At 37.2% G+C, this 15,920-nt stretch overlaps 1 protein-coding gene across 1 annotated transcript in view; it reads right to left on the bottom strand.

The window, feature by feature from the left end:
• Positions 1-15,920, bottom strand: part of LOC119694537 (zinc finger protein ush) — a 149,529-nt gene that overhangs the window by 114,840 nt on the left and 18,769 nt on the right. The gene's annotated exons all lie outside the window — the stretch shown is intronic.

Below are 15,920 nucleotides of genomic sequence, written 5' to 3'. Positions count from 1 at the left end.
ACTTTTAAATCAGATCACTAATCACGTACACACATCAACAAGCCTCCAATCAGAACTATTTACCTCCCGCTATCAGCAGTCACTCATCTCGCCCATGATTTTTACACCCAATTAACCTATCTATTTATAAATACCTAGTGCACTTATACGTTTAAACAAATAAGTCATCGCGGTAGGGTTACTTTACCTTGACAAAAACCGAACGAAAAATAGCTTGTAGTCAGAACGTATAATTAAACGAGATAAAGTGTTATTTCGCGCAGCAGCGCTTTGAAATTTGTTTTTGCATAAGCTGAAGTGACCCCCCGGAGTTGATAAGCGCTTTCGCCGATATCGCCGCGGTATCGCCTCGGTATCGCCCCGGTATCGTCTCGGTATCGGCAACAACACGCTTATCTCGGACAATGCACTATCTGCCGGCCGGTGCATCCAAACTGCAGCAGGGTTGTCACTAAGTGGGGCTATTAGAAAGCAAAATGTATTTATAACTCAGCTTATTTATGATAGCTCGAGGCTAGCTTTTGTTGGACTCCAGATTCATCATTTAGTCAACCTAAAATTTTATAATTATATGGTGATTGTCATGAAAATGCGTCTACCACCTCTGAAAAGACTCTGTCACTGCGGAGAAGAAATGGCTAAAGAAACTCCTCATTCATGTTTCGTAAACTAAAGCCGAACTTCAGGATTCAATTGCTAAGACCAGACTTACAGTGGTGCACATCTTCCCAGTAGCTATATAACAGTACACACAGGGCTCAAAGTAATTACTAAGTTATGAACTTAGATTAAATGTACGAACATGATGGTGTGTCACATAAAAAAAAACAATCCAAAAAACTGTCGGCATTTTATTTACCGTCATACCAATGAATAAAGTCACAAATCTTCTAACTAATTCAAAATAACAGCTCAATGGTAGAAGTATGGTGTTATTTGTACATCGGTTTCTTAAAAAAAATATTTATTTATTTTTATTTATTTATTTAAGGCACATCAACAGTACATGTTACAATACACTTACAAAAAAAAAGGTTACAGAGGTACTTATCTATAACATGTACCAATTACAGATATGCTCAACACTTTTTATATAGGCACATAACAAAACATAAATATAAACACAATCAAAGACAGTTTAAAATTTAAAAAAAGAGATAGAAACAAACTTTGGTTACATTCTTAAAAAAATCTGACACAAAACAGATAAGTCTATAAACTTATAAATTTTAAATACTTATATCGTTGGCTCAAAATACTATGTTATTAATATTCACGCTGTAATTGACAGCCCTAGCTATCTCCAGAAAGTGCAACTCTCACATCGAGCAATGTGACACTGCGATGTTCTGTAATGTGATCGAGGCCTTATCTCCCTCGCCTTGTCTCAATGTTCACACAGTTACTACTTGTATTTACCTACGGATAAGTACATGATTTTTAATAACTTACTAGATTAATAGGTACTAATTTATATTGTAGAGTTGTATACCTACACAGTTTTTTTTATAAGTTAGGTGGTATTATTAATGTAACATTAGGCTGTCTATAAATTACTAAATACCTTAATCAATGAATGACGACCGAATGGCGTAGTGGTTAGTGACCCTGACTACTGAACCGATGGTCCCGGGTTCGATTCCCGGCTGGGGCAGATATTTGTTCTCGGGTCTTGGATGTGCCCGTAAAATGGCAATAGGCCCGCCCCCTATTACATTGCGACTAACATACACTCTGGCGAAAAGTGGGTGCAGCAATGCACCTCTGCCTACCCCGCAAGGGAGTACATTAGTACAAGGCGTGAGTGCGTGTTTTTTTTTACCTTAATCAATAAAATACAACAACTAGTAAAACCAAAAATAACTCTAAAACTAACTGTTTATAATCCATTTGTATGACCTTTACAAAGCCTCCGCCACACATTGTGCGAAGTTCGGCGAACAAAGCCGAACATTCGCTGCCCACATTGGAAACACCTCTCAGTAAGGAAATGTAAATTTTTAATCTGCACCTCATACCTATTCACACCCCGTATTATGAGTCGACACAATGCTCGAGCGCAAAGCCCGCAAGGCGTCTATCTCTGCTTTTGTACCGCATTGTCAACTCATTGTGGTAAGCAAGCCACCGATGGAAAGTTACTCAATAAATGAGTTTGTTAAAAAGCTTGCGTGGTAATTTCTATGGAGGTGTATTCCCGTAAAAATAGGCCTTTTGGATTAACACTAAGGTACATCTCGGTGGGTCAAAGAAGTAGGTTTGGATTTACTAATATCCAAAACTGTTAACAAAATAAAAACAATAAGAGCCTGTTTCACAATATCTGGATATAGATAAGATCTGTGTGACGAAATTCATGCTGTCAATAAAAACAATTCTTCATTTCATCGCTATTTTTTGTTACAATTTCATAGAGTTAGAGACTCATTAGTAGAATGTTTTTACTTTATAGTTCCCGTGAAAAGGTAGTTTACAAATTCAGAACATCCCCAATCTTCTACCCCTCTACCTGTCTCGCTCCCGCCGCAGCTGGCAACCCTCAGTGTTGCCCTGTACCTGAGGGTTACTCCATACTGACGAGAAACTTACGAACGAGAGCTGTCGTGCAATCGGCACGTTAACCAGATACAGTCGTGGCTCAGGCAGCAGCACTGCGAAACTTAGTTTTTGGTTATAAACGGTGTTGCAAAAAAGGTATACTAGGGCTTAAATATATAACATGCTGCACACGCAGTTTTCGGCTTAGCATACCCTTTTTGCAACACCCTGTATAGAGTGACCTCCCAGGCAGCCCCGGTGTTGCCAGGCTGGGCACGCGCCTCATTTCCTGCGGCCGCCGCCAGGGGCGCTGATCGATGATGTAGCGATCATAGACAAAGATACTCTACTTCTAGAGTTATGTCATTATGATACTCCTTGCGTGAGCTGTACTAAAATGTTGTGAGGTGAGTACAAAATGTTTTTTCTCAAAAAATAATAAATACTATAGAGCATTAATTATTTTAAGAATTTTGATATGCTTCGAAATGCAATAGAGAAATCATTTCACTCACCCTCGTATAGGAAAACTGCTTAGAAATTTAAATTCTCGGCCACTTACCTGCGAAAGGAAAACAATAATTATTTGCAGTCACAACACAAACTAATAATTAAAATACAATTAACCACTGATTTTATCAGAATATAAACCCTTAGAGCACTGTTACACGAGGTATTAATGAAGCCATTTTCTTAATAAACTATAAAGAAAAAGCCAAGAAAATTCATTTTTAATTACAGATTTTTTCCTTTCCAAACCCAATGTAGTGAGAACATTAGGGAAAAAATACCGGAGAAAGTCTAAATGAGTTATTGTACACAGAAACGGCATTTTTGCAATTAGTATAATTATATTTTTTCAGCTAAATACCGTTTTTAGGCTTTAATGGCGTCCTTAAGATCTGTAACGAAGTTGTGGTCATTTGTAGAGTTTTTTTTTTAATCACTATTGTTTATGCTCCTAATATTTTCAGGTTTTCTTTTCGGTTATTTACACAAATAATAAATAAATATGATAGCTAGTTTGATTTGAATAACGATACAAAGATACAATGTCATATTTTATGACAATAAAAAAACACTTGTGGTTTTCAGTTTTTTTTTGTCCCACGACTCCCTAGTTATATTTTAAAAACAATTGCCTAGCAATCAATAAGGCTTAGCCTTACCAATATTTTCTGGATACCTTGAAGTTAAAATTCTAGGTATACGGTATAGTATACCCCCTTATTCATAAAAAAACTTACTGGACGCTTTAGCTATTAGACTGTTTTGTCACTTTCTGTCAAAGAACAAATTGTTCTCGGTCAGAGAGTGACAGAACAGTTAAATAGCTAAAGCGTCCAGTAACTTTTTTATGATAAAGGGGATAGTTTCCTAACTATTTAGCAGTCACTTTCACGATCACATCGAATTCTTCGTATAATTTCGGCGGCGATCTTTCCCGCGCATTAGTAAACATGGCGTCGGTTCCGGTGAGGCCGCGGCGGAAATTCAACCTCTTCCGTCTCGCTCACTCAGAGTTCTAAATTTGAACCCCTTTTAAAAAGAAAACAACAACGAAGTGACAGGCGTGAAGCCGTGACTTGAATATGAAAATCCGTCATTTGTTTTCCATTGTAATTTTCGAGTTTCGAGCTGTAAAACAATAGGTGACCCCCTGACGAATCACCCCCATTCGGCTTAGAATAAGTACCAATTTTGCAACATCCTGTAAATCATTTGTGTATGTGTGAGCTTTACAAAAACATTATTATTTCTTGGTTACAAATAACAAAAATACAGATCGAAGAAACTAATCTCACGAATCTTAAATATGATGCGAAGCAAACACTTAATAAATCTTTAATCGTTATTTTATCACTTCGTCCAACCCTACAGGAGGCGGGCCGGCCCGAGGCGTCGCATATAAATTACAGATTTGACTTAAATTTTTCACCAAAGTGTTAATGCGACATGATTGCCTGTCAAATGTCTTGTTAGAGCTTTCCCTTGACGGACGGGGGGTTGAGGAAATTGATTTTTGATTGTTTTTCTTAGCTTCAGCCGCTTTAGCAGACATTGAGGTTAACAATTTTTTAAATGTTTTTTCTCTACTTTGTTGGTAGGGGACATACATAACTAGTCATTAAAAACGCTTGCCTCCAATTTCTCCATAGTCGGTTAGATCGTAACCAGGGAAAGGTTGATCAATTATACGTCATATTCATATTAAATTCTTGACAGATGTGTCAATAGTCAAGCAATAATCCCTGGTTATTCTCTAACCCACTATGGAGAAATTGGCACTTAGTCTTTCTTTGATAGTTTGTGTGTTTCACAATATTAAAAGTTATCTACAATATAATTTTATCAAAATTACAGTAAATTGATAAGAACTTCATACAATAATTAGTAACTTTTGCTTATCAATACAAATTCATTTAATATTAATATTAAGCCAATGAATATATCGGTTGATTTGAACATAACAATATAAAACTATACGTCATTGAACCACAAATTCAGATAAAGCTTAAATTAAGTATACCTATACCTAATATAAACAAGCAGAATACATTATATACTAACGATAAGCTTACAGGAAAACCATGAAAGATAACGAACTGTACCAGTAACGTATGCATAATAATTAATGTTAATAAACAGTGATATCGTATAGCATTTGTTTAGATAAGAAACCTTAGGCTTTTGTGTTTTCCTCTATGTATGGTCCTCGATTTTATTTTCCTCCTACCAATGTCAATGATAATAAGCCTAATATGCTATGGTAATATGCTCATATACTTACTTAACTCTATATACCAATCCAACAGAAGGATATTTGATTATTATTTTTGTAAACACACCGTAAAAAACTTTAATTTACTTTTTAAGTTATGTGAAAACTAAGCCTAGCAACATTGTAGTGTAGACTGGTTAACTCTGAATTATGTGCTACAGGTAAGCCCAGGGGGGTCACTTCAGCTTTCGAAAAGCGAAGTTCTAACACGACTCTACATGGCTGTATTTTTAGGAAAACTTATTGTTTTGTTTTGTTTTGTATTGTACTGTACAGTGTACACTGTACATTTTGTACTTAGGAATTTTAAAATAGTAGGTAATAGCCAATAGTTTTAAGCACTCAGTGGCCACAAAAAAATGATCATTAACAAAAGAAGAGCTGAAACGCTACGCAAAACTATTATATAATTGATCTTACATTGCTACAATAAAGATCCAAAACTCTCAGCTAATTTAAACGCACCGTTTGCATGACAGCTCTCGTTCGTTCGTTCGTTCGCTTGTTGTAAAGCTAGAGTAGCCCCCCAGTTCGCAGTGTGTGGATCAATTTGCGAGTGATTTAAGGCGCGAGCTGCGACGAAAGGTCGTGTCGATGTGGAGATAGGCCCGTAACCCTGTCCGACTTATAATTGTTTGTTACATTTTATCTGCTGAGTTATGACGCGGGGCGGGCGTTCGGTTCGCAGGTTTGTGGGTAAAACTATGGCATTGTATTTGTTTTTGGTCTGTGCTTGGGAAAGTGAGGTGTGGATTTTTTGAAGGGTTCATAATTCGCAGTTTGATTTGAACTAAGTACTTACTGAGGGTAAAAGTGAACTTTATGTGCTACAGGTTGTGGTTGAAATCTTTTAAGCATAAAAGTGTTTTTAAAATTTTATAAACTTATATTTCAAAGGATAAAAATTTAGTGATCAAGCCGTGTTACGCCTCTTACGATTTATAAACAAATAACAGCCAAATTGGAAATTGACAAATTACCACGGCGCCTTATATTATTATACCTATAATAAAAAAATATGAGTATTACAAATGTTTGATACCAATAAATTAAGGAAGTAAAAACAAATTTACCTTCTTACATCCTATAAGAAATACGGGCCCTACATATTTGAAATCTAAACCGAAAATTTATAAAACCAGCGTCATTTAGATTTACGTACGATAAATTTCTTAATTTACAACGCACGGGGTTTACTCTGGATTAAACCCAATAAGATTAAAATCGCGAAAACGATTTGGTACTTTCTCGAAAACTGGCGAGCAAGTGCCCCAACTGTTAATCCGTACAAAATGAGCAATAAAACGATCGCTTGTTGGCAAATACGTACGATACTGGGCGCGCTAATCTTACCATCGGCAATTTGGTAATAAAATGAAAATACGCTCACCACCTTATCTTGCATCCCTATAGGTGCTATACATACGCAGCTATATAAACAATCGCACCGCGCTCACCTGAATACAGCCCTAAGTGCTCAGCTAACTCAAAAACGATTCACCACTTGTTGCGCGCGCGCAGGTCCTAAAGCCAGCGAGTTCCCGCGCCGGGCCGAGAGGCGATAATCCCCTGGCGACGACTCAAACTTATTCACGCGATTGACTTCAATTTCGCGTGGCAGAGAATTTAATTTTCTTTAATAAGGTCCCGGTACAACTGCAGAAGATTATGCCCTTTACAATTCCTTGCATAAGGTTGCGTGTTGCGTGCGCGTAGGTAGTGTTGGAAGGCATGTATCTCGATAGAGCGCCGTGTTTCATCGGCTGCGATGCGGGGTTCGATACCCGGCCACGCCCATGCTTTTTTCGTGGTCTCTGAGTAACAATGGGCAGATCGGTTAACTAAATAATAAGTGCACCTCAAGTTCTGTGAGCAACCTGCCTGCGTAGAGCGAGGGCCCATTCTGTAGCTTCATGAGAACTCAAATTGACGATGAATATTAAAGTTAACGTTAACTCTCATCAACATGACAACTGAGCTAACTGGCTTATCCTTTACCAGAATAAAAATCCAGGTCCAGCTGTTATTTGACGCCGATAATGCTAAAAAGAAGATGAATGAATAAAATTGGGAAAAGTGGTCAAGTCAGATCATTTTTGGTTGTTACCTACCTACTCTTTCCAGAAAATATAAAATGACCTTCAAAAAGTTAACCACAGTTCAATAAAAATCTTCATCTTTGATAAATTGATGTGTACGTTTCCTGACTTCATTGGATTCAGCCATTAATCCTCACAGTACTCCCTATTGCAAACTTGTTTTGACAAAGATTTTCGGATTGAATTTGACACTATTCTTTTTAACTCCGCGATAGGGCTAGCTAGCAGAATGCCCCTCCAGGCCTTACTCCTGGGATGGATGCGCGCGTGATGCCCCAACAATGTGCGGAGATGCGAGCCCGATGCGATGCAGCGGATTAATGCATCATATTCTACAGCACACGTACTTTGTAAAAATAATGAAATTATTAAACGTTTAGTTTTACTTAAAGATGTGTAAAATTTGTAGGTGATCTACAATAAAAAAATATTATTAAAGTTTACATTATAATCATATATGTATACCTATTGTATATACTTAATTGAAGTTTATTTGAAAAGCAAAGCATTTTTGGTTTGTAAGTTAGCAAAATCCGATGTGCCAAAGTTTTTCACCTCTCCATAACTCTCCATAGGTTGCTTAGATTTTTTTTTAATTTCGTCCGATTTTTACTGTATGTATAATGAAGTGGTGGTGAAAATTTTGCCTTAAACATGTATATATGTGTAGCGCAATAAAAATATAGAAAAATATCGCTCAAAGCAATTATTAATCCATCAGCGATCTAGGAATATTAAAACATTTTTGTGACATCATACATAATAACTACATTGAAACGTGGTTGGTCAACTACAATACGCATTGTCATTATCATCAAGTGCAGGAGTTAATGCCCGTTTTCACCAAGACATCCTAAATTTTATGAAACTTTTAACTCATTTTAAGGATCTCCTAAGCGTAGAATGGTTTTCACCACTGACGAACTGTCACTTAAATCCGTTAGGGACTTCCTAAATTTAGGAGGTGGAATTTCGGCCTCTTAAAGTTAAGTGACAGTTTTTTTGTTTGCAAATATACTTCTAGCTACTCAAAATTAGGTATATTGATGCGATTGAGGCTATAACATTAATTACAGATCGCGTATTCGTCCACGTTATTACGTGAGAGATGCCGAGAAACAGCATTTTACCAAAAAAAAATATGGAGTAACAACTTGGATAACTACTTGAACTTTTTTCGAAGGTTCAGATTAACTAAAGAAAGTGTCCTTTTCCTGCTTAAATATTGAGTTATTACCTGCTTAAATATTAGTTTACATTATTAATAATACCATTGTGATTTGGGTGAAAATATTTATTTGATCTAAATAAAAACATATTATATTATTACACTAATCCACACTCTGTTCCACCATTGAATCAGTTGCTAATGATATTGCGCTCTGCCACTTCTTCTTCAAGTTCCGTCTCCTAGCGGAACAGAGCAAAGCGAAGGTGGATTTTTTCAAAATCAAGTCAAGTTTCAAGAAAATAATTGTCCGCGTTTTCTATTTTCCGCCATTGCTTCTTGCACTTTATTAAATTATACTTCTTCTCTTTTGGAACGATAAAATACCATTTTCGGTTTCTTATTTACAAACAAAACATAATAAATAAGGCGATGTCAACAAATATTATACTTTTAAAAGCATAGACAGTTGACTAACAGCCAATGTTGACAGCAAAATGAATGAATGAAATTGAATCGGTAAAAAACATCACTAGTATTTAGGTGACGGATTGCTAGGGAGCTTTTAGCTTGGTGAAAATGAATTTACGTAGGGAGTGGATTTAAGAAGTCTCTTAGCTTAAGAAACTTTTAGTAATATGACTGTTTAGGATGTCTTGGTGAAAACGGGCATAAGTCTCCCAAAATCAGCAACACTATTTTTAAACCTCTGCATATCTTCCTAACGCAAGGGTAAGGCGTTGTAAAGGTTAACTTTCCAGTTATCGGTATCATACGTATCGCACAAAAAAGATTTTCATAAACGTATGAAGAAACGATATCGGGAATGCAGATGAAATGGACACACTTGAATGAATTTCTATATAAAGAATACTGAATGCGATGCGGCCGTTGCGTTTTCCGAAAGGTGGACGCTTACCTTAAGGCGCAAAGCTAAGCTACAGGTCTCCATCCCTTAACTTACGACGTCTCAGATGGTGAAGGCGAAAAGGCCCTGTTAATTAACGGACCTAAGTACCTATTTCTTGAGCACTCAAAAATTGCCACCTTTTAACCCTAATCCAAAAAGGTTTTTTTTAATATCACGGGAACCCTAAATTAAAGTTAACATAGTGTCAACCAAGTGCCAACAGTGACGCAGATGTGTATCGTCAAAATTATCCAATAAAGAAGTCATCACAACGCGCGCCGGATGTCACATCAAATTATGAATTATTTCACAGCACATTATAAAACTAGGGATTTTCAAGCTTATTTTATGTAGGTAAGCAACAAGCAGACAACATAACCCAGTTAGAAGACAAGCATACCTACCTATATTATTTATCCACCAACTAAAACCCCATTGTTCTAATCCACTAAACCCATTCTTTCTCTCTTGTTCTGAGAAGCAGTGCGCTCGCGCATCACAGATTATGATAAACACAGAGTAACCTGTCATAGTGTCATACATTCATTCGATCACTATCGCGCCATTAACCTGTGTCCGCTTGTCTGACTGTAGGTCCACAGATCCTCAGATACAGATTAACAAATGGTGTAATTTTGTTCACTCTATGTTTTTATGGCGGGCAGCGGGTGTGAAATTGATATATTTATCTAGTTTGTAGGTACGTTGTGTCCCACACACAACTTCGTTTTTCTATTTTGATGAAAACAGTATAATAAATAGATGTAAAAAGTACCTACATAGGTCAAAGTAACAGAAGCCCATACATGCCAAAAAGTCAACCTAAGTACTCATACAATTAGTACCTGAAAATCAGTCGCTCAGCGGCCCCGTATGCGCTTTTCGAATGCCGGAAATGAAGTTTGAGTTATAATCTTTATGGTTTCACAAGTACAATCAGTTAAACCAACCTTACACCTTATATGCTAATTGAAAATTTAAGGGTGGAACTAAGCTAAAATACTTGCTGAAAACAAAATACGAGTACTGAAACAGTGTCTCTAAGCTTATATACGTTTCCTGACAAAAGTACTTTGCAGTACTTGTCTAAAGCGTAAACAAGTTATTTTTCATCAACCGCGTAGTTAAGGCAAAGGCAGCATATTGTTCAGCCTACAGCAGATGCTAATCTGTGAACAGGCATTCGATATTTAAACAATGGAACGTGGGCGGCCACAGATTATGCATTCCTTAAATGTGTAGTCTGTGACGGCTTATGGGCACGATACCCTATTCATTGTTGGGAGTTAGGGCGAAAATATTAGGTTTCCCTGCAGTTAAGTTAGAGATCCGTGTATACTCTGGGGCAAGCAAACCTGACCTTCTCAGAGTAACTTGAGATAAGTCAGGCTTCTTTGTGCAGACTGTACTTGCATTAATGACCAGGTTCAGTAATAAATTATAACTCTATCATAATGAGATGTTCTGCGGTTTATGTCTTGTTAGCACCTTGAAGTTAATTATTATAGAGCTAACACTAACCGTTTTGAAAGTAATCCCAGGCAGTTATTATCGAGACATGCCTCGGATAAAAAGCCTAAAATGTTGTTAACAGTAAAAAAAACTTCCACACAACCATGGAAACACAAGCAATATCAATTACTAACGCATTGCCTAACACAAATCAATACATACTTGTGCTGTCGACAGCCACACCTTAGCATTCCTGAAGGGTCACTCCAGCTACACAAAAAACAAACCAACAAAACCTGATGCAATCGGTATGTTTGATACAACGAGATAGAGTCGTGGTCAACGCATCAGCGAAACAAAACTTCAATGTTTGTTAGCTAAAGTGACCCCCCTGTTCAATGGCCACGTAACGCAACACAAACATATATAATTAACAAAAACATCGTGTCTGTCCGTCCTATCTTATCTCACCATCGGCCCATTAACGGGCCACAACAAAAAAGGCCCGATCTAAAAGCACTACATAACAAAGTGAAAAGTAAAGCCCATTCTATCTTCACATCTAAAACGCGTTTACAATCATATCGGGAACACCCGTTCACTGAATGTCAAAATATAAACGAAGTCCGATTAAAAAAAACTGTGGGACAAATGTGAGGTTGGCGTGGTGATTAATGGTTCCGTATGTACTGGGTAATTCAAAAAAAAAAAAAAAAAAAAAAAAAAAAAAATTATGTACATTTTAGCGCTTCTTAATGTCAACAGACTTTAAAATGTCTCAATGTTAGACTTATGTATCCCTAGATATTGAATACTTTACTTATTAATATTAACCGCAAGGAAATTTTTCTTTATCAGTCTCATTAGAATTTAATCAAACGTTGGCGCCTTACTAATTATTTTTATATGTTCCTAATTTGTCGGTTTTGATGGACAATATTATATTAATAAATACTGTAACACCAAGTATTATACAAGTGTGTTACTTATATAGCTAATCATCAATCTTTCGAAGCCCATAGTTTTACCGAACCTTCAACTGATCTCTAAACGAATGCAATAATCAAAACACCTCGAGCTAAAAACATAAACTCGATCCTCGGATCGATTCTGGCACTCGAAAATAAAGGCGAGAATCGATTGCATCGGTCGTGTATCGAGAGGTTGTTAGGACTTGACGCCTGTTCATACTTTATGCTTGAACAAGATGAAATGGATCTGAGTAAAGGCCGTAGGTCGTTGATAAACGGTTGGAGTCGTTGAAAACGTGCCTTAAAACTGTGGTGTAGGGTTAGTAATTGCTCGGTACTGCCAGGTGTTGCTAGCTAAAAAGAACAATGGTAGTAACAAGATCTTCGGGAACGATTAGTGTGGATCGGGACGTGGACAGTGTTTCGTTCTCGATCGCATTTCGATCGGTTCTGAGTTTTTTTTCTCGTCTCGGCGAGGCACGACGAGTTGCGAATGTCGCTAGATGGGATTTATCTCATTCACGGTTTCGGGAACGGTTTGTCGGATGAATCGGGCCGAAGTGGAGGAAAAAGATGAAGTGACAAATTGGTAGACATTCGTGGATAGCTTGATCGAAAGTGACCATGTTCGTTAATGTCGTCGGTATCAGTAGCAGATAGAGGATTCTATGTGAAGTTAATCGATGAATATCATATATAAATTTAAATGTTAGTTAAGTCATATTTATATATTCAGTTTGCCTTATTTTTCACTATGTACGATTAAAACGTCTCATGTGTATGACTTAGTAAGCGTTTTTCCATTTGCCAGTAGTAGGACAATAAATGAGAACCAAAAATCGTATTTCCTTCTTTATTCCGGAACATGTAGGAAAAAAATAATCATTAGTGCTTAGTGCAAGTTTCTGGTCTGCAGCAGCAGATACAGAATAGAATCATATTGACGGTCAAAGTCAAAGCGAGATACAGAATAGAATCATATTGACGGTCGAATGTCGTAGTGGCCTTGACTGCTATGCCGAAGGTCCCGGGTTCGATTCCCGGCTGGGGCAGATATTTGTTTAAAAACAGATATTTGTACAAGGGTCTTGGGTGTTGATATTTATATTTAATATGTATCTATCTATGTATTTGTGTAGTTATATCAGCTGTCCGATACCTATAACACAGGTTCTGCCTAGATTGGGGTCGAATGGCCGTGTGTGAGACGACCCCACATATTATTATTATATTAGGTGCAAAATATCGCCCAAGAAGCTAACACAAGATTCGTTAGTATTCGCTAACAAATCAGTTTGTATTTCAACATGCACCCGGCCGTGGAATGAGGAGCGACGGAACAAACGGCCACCTGCGAGCCACTACCACACATTCCTCACTGTAAACTGATATGTGTTGTACAGTAGCAACCAAGTCACTTGACTAAAGCGCAGGAGACTCTTTTAGGTCTCCTGTAGGTTACCTTTTTCAGCCTTGGTCTCTCCCAAAGCACGCCACTGAATGCGATCTATAGCTTTCCTCGTCCAGCCACCTTTAGCAAGTCGTCATCCCATTAGGCGGAGGGCGTATCACACTACGTTTGCCTAAACGTGGTCTCCACTCCAGTTCAATTTTACCCCATCGGATATCGATATTCGATAGTTGTGTGATAAACTCGAGGCGAATTTTCTATTATCATTCATTTATAAATATAGATTATCGCTATTTTGGGAAGTCACGTGGTCACTATTTTATTAAGTACATATGTACTAGTTATGTATTTTATACCACATAAAGCAAGATGAGTCACCCACATTCACAGCAATTTTGTAAGTTTTAGCATATTAGTCTATGGTTTTAGTCATAGAACAACGCGTATACCATCCATGGGCATTTGAGCCGATGACTATTATAATTTTATTACGACTTTCCTATCTAAACAAATTCCCAAATTTTGTCACTGAATTCTCTTCCGTAATCTAGACAGAAGGCCCCACATTCGAGTCCGGCAGATACAGTTGAATTAATTATCGCAAATTAATCAACTACGCCCATCCAGGGCACAGCGTAGATACGCTGCAGTGGGAATGCTCTTTATATATAAATAGAATATTTCGGGTTTAGTAGTCATCAAAATATGTATTTAGATATTTATGGCATATTTGCAATTTATCGTTTAATTTCTATTTTATTAAAATTTTGTTATTTAGGGTAATTCAATTTTTTTAAATGCTGACTTAAAGGAGCTTTCAGCGACACCATCGATACATTAGGAGTTCATTTTGTCGAGCCACTCCTTCTCGTCTGTCAGATCCATGTAAGTTATGTCAGTTTTGTCAGATAAGCCATCTCGTTGACTGCTAATGTGCATAGAAGGGCCAAGCAATTAATTTAACAACACTGTAGCCTAACCCAACCAAATCAAACAAGCAATTACCCGGCAAATTAAAAAATCACCCATTGTCCGAAGAAAAAGTGCGATCGCGCCGGATAAGCGGCCAAAACAAATAGTCTAATTACGCTAAGGCAAAGAGTTAACTATCGTGGCGTTTCTAATCTGGCGGAGTAATGGGGCAGGTCCATCATTGGTGTCTGGGGGACAAATTGGGCGGATTATTTTTTCCATTACAACCCCATTGTTTAATCACGGTTTGTTAATGGCGGTCGCGATAGCATCGCGGTGGGAAGCGCGGGTCGGGCCCCGTAGCTTAGTTTGGAGCTTGTATCTGGAGTACCTAGTAGTAGAAGTATAACTTTATTGTAAATAAAACACTTAAAATAACATTTAATACTTAAAATCTATGATACAATAAGGGCGGCCTTATCGCTAAAAGCGATCTCTTCCAGGCAACCCTAGAAGAGATCGCTTTTAGCCATTGAGTAGTCCGCGTCGTTCTATGCTTTTAGCGATAGACCCTGGAGGGTCATTCTAGCTTGAAGAAAACGATATTTCGGAGCGTTGCTGCGTTAACCACGACTCTATCTTGTTGCTGTACATTTGCGGTTGCTACGCCACGTCAAATCTAATAGAGTGAACCTCCTATAGGTATACAGAAGAACAATTGATAATACTAGATCTATTTCATTATTTGACGATATTGGAAATTCCCTACATCCTCCTGATAAGCACGGACATCTTATAATTAAATTCTAATCTAAAATATAATTAACATTATATAATACTTATCCTAAATGCTCCGACAATTGTGACGTCATAGTAGTAGTAGTAGTTATCATTGAAGACATTTGCTAAACCTGAATAGCCGCTCATGAGTTTTGGCGGAACTAACTTCCACAAATAGATTTAAGTATTATATTTAAATCTTTAGTGTGCAAACTTCGCCTATAAAAAGTTTCCCGTGGGTATTCCGGGATAATAAGTACCTTGCGTATACTTAGCACTGAATGATAATACAATTTTCCACTATAATCCTAACTAGGTCCAGTAGTAGTCCAAATAAAACCAATTAACTGATCATATCACAAATATTTTTATCTATTATGCACTGATTAAGATGATGATCCGGGATCATGAATTTAAACCAGTTGATAACTTTATTTACTTGCAAGTTAAAACTATACACATGACACATTTTTCTCGATAAGCGACCCTAAGATAAGGGTGGTAAGTGCATAATTGGTTTAAAATTATAAGTTTCTTTGTCCCCAGGTGCAATATCGATAGGACACGTTTTCATATCTACAATGTGCAAGCACTAATATGGTCAAATGAAGCAGATTACATTTATGATTTAAGTATTTATAAGGAAAAAATTTATTAAAATATTAAATTGTATTTTAACCATAACTTCATCAAATAAGTTCAAAATATGCTGGCAATATTGTTGGCAGCTATTGACTGAAAAAGGGCTTAAAAAACATGCATCAGCATGACAAGACATGATAAGAAATTTCGTGCAACCTTAAGAATGAACACAAAATAAAACTTTAAAGAAGTAAATTACGCCTTGTCCTGCGTGTCTTGCATCCCATGCTACAGGGCCAGGACATACCTCACCTA

Source organism: Plutella xylostella, chromosome 4, assembly GCF_932276165.1.
Source record: "Plutella xylostella chromosome 4, ilPluXylo3.1, whole genome shotgun sequence".
NCBI lineage: Eukaryota > Metazoa > Arthropoda > Insecta > Lepidoptera > Plutellidae > Plutella > Plutella xylostella.
Note: the sequence above shows the minus strand (reverse complement) of the source record. Positions and strands in the feature narration are given on the sequence as shown.